The 2,101-nt window shown below is 34.7% G+C and overlaps 1 long non-coding RNA gene across 1 annotated transcript in view; it reads right to left on the bottom strand.

Annotated features, from left to right (window-relative positions):
* Positions 1-1,787: 1,787 nt before the first annotated feature.
* The window catches only part of LOC145162258 (uncharacterized), a 3,586-nt gene continuing 3,272 nt past the window's right edge, over positions 1,788-2,101 (bottom strand). Inside the window, exon 2 of the long non-coding RNA XR_013738989.1 lies at positions 1,788-1,990. This is a non-coding gene — a long non-coding RNA (uncharacterized LOC145162258). The remainder of the gene's footprint in view (positions 1,991-2,101) is intronic.

The raw sequence follows: 2,101 nt of genomic DNA, 5'->3' as shown, positions 1-2,101 counted from the left end.
TACAAACACTTGTAGCAAAAGGATGAGAGAAGAGAGGAGGGAATGCACTTAGAATTTCAGCTAGGGTTTCTCTTAGCAAGCATAGGATGAAATTCCTAAGTGGTGGGGTCTTTATATAGTTGAGGCTGCTAGGGTTTGTTGGAGGAAAGCTTAGCTTCCTACTTAAGGATTAAGCAGCCTATAGATTCTCCTTAAGGAGCCTTGGACAAAAATCTTATATGGCCTCCTATAATTTTCGTCCACTCCATTCTAAGGAGTCCAGTAGCCTAGTTTCACAATTATCGGTGATTTGCAAAAAATCCCATGTTCCTTTAATTAGTTCCTTTAATCCCGAAATTAATTCCAAATTAAATTATGATTAAATACTAATTAAATAACATGATTTTTAATTAATACATTATTCTCATAATACATTAATAAATCAATTTATTATTCCAAATAATAAATTCAACCTCTCTCTCCAAAAATCATCCTGTCAATTTGCTAAAGTGAAGGCAACCGAAAAGGACCATGCTACTGTCAAAGCAAGTACAAACCAATTATAGTTTTGGGCTTAGACACCTAATCCAAAATCTTCTGTCTTCTTCTTGTTTTTTTCAGACCATTCCTGGTGGGTCAAAAGGATTTTTCTTTCATCATTTTCACTGGGCCCTTTCTTCCGTTCTTCATGAGCCTTCAACCTCCCTATCACTTCTTGAACTGTCATCATATCCAAATCACCAAATTGCTCTAAGGTTGAAGCAATTTGAAGGAATTTGGGTGGCATGGCTCGTAGTAATTTCTTCACCACATATGATTCTTCAACAGTTCCACCCGAGGTACGAATATTACTCACGCTGTTACTCACTTTCACAATGAATTGATCTACAACCTTCGTATCTTTCATGCTCAAGGCTTCAAACTTTGCCTTTAAAGTTTGGATTCTTATTGTCTTTACTCTATCTACCCCCTAAAAACCTTGTCTTCAACACATCTCATAATTCTTTTGTTGTTTGCTTCTCCGCCAACGACATCAACATGTCTTCTGGAATGCCTTGGTAGATGGTTGCTAAAGCCATCTTGTCTTTCTTCATTTTTACCACTGTTTTTTCTGTTCTTCGCTCAACTACATCCCAAACTCTTTGATCTTGCATGAACACCTTCATTTTTATAGCCCAGACAACATAGGGTAGTGGAGTGTGATTTGCCCCTCCTTCTCGTTGTTGTTGTTTCCTGTCATCTTCAACACACAGGGTTGATACTTGGGCATGCACGTTGTGCTCTAATACCAAATGTTGGAATTTGCATAAAGGATAAAAAAAACTTTAACTAGTGGTAATTAACAGGAAACACAAAAGAAGTATTCACAGTGAGGCAAAATTGCGCCATCATTCATGGAAAACCGAAAAGGGAATTCATGCCAACGTACAATTTGCTTTCTATTTAAGTTAGAAAAAGAAATGTCTAACATAAAAGAAAAAACCTATCGTGTAAGCTTAAATATAGGGACCACTAACCAAGGTAACTTGGACTTATTCAAACACTCTAGACTAAGTAAAGTTGTAGATAAAAACATGCAGTAAATAAACATATTAATATCTGTATTAAGTCAACAAATTGTCACTCAATTCACTCTCAAACTCTTATTTGTCTATCAATCGAAAGTGGAAAATAGAAGCACTCGACTTGTATAGTATAGTTTTTTTGCGACAACAAGTGGTAAATCTGATGATTTTTTAACAATATGAAACTTTAAACTGTTAACAACCACATATTGTAATAACAAAACACAAAACATTTAACAGCAATAAGAAAATAAAAGATGTAATAAATTGACAAATATTAAAAACAAACACATTGTCAAATATATCCTAGTTATTTAGGACAAGAAAAAGCATACATCCCATGATATTCATACATGGATCAACAAAGGACGACAAACATTAATGCATCCAGCATCTCCAACATCCATAATAATGATGGCCTCCGTTTATATCATCATCGGATTCTCCTACAATAGTTTGTCTTCAACATATAAGCACATAAAAGTTATACACAAACACTAGAATACAAACACATGTAAACAAGTCTCATGACAATAATTAATAATAAATCGGGGTGT

This window comes from Lactuca virosa, chromosome 1 (genome assembly GCF_052849685.1).
Source record: "Lactuca virosa cultivar CGN04683 chromosome 1, Lactuca_virosa_CGN04683_v6, whole genome shotgun sequence".
Classification (NCBI taxonomy): domain Eukaryota; kingdom Viridiplantae; phylum Streptophyta; class Magnoliopsida; order Asterales; family Asteraceae; genus Lactuca; species Lactuca virosa.
Note: the sequence above shows the minus strand (reverse complement) of the source record. Positions and strands in the feature narration are given on the sequence as shown.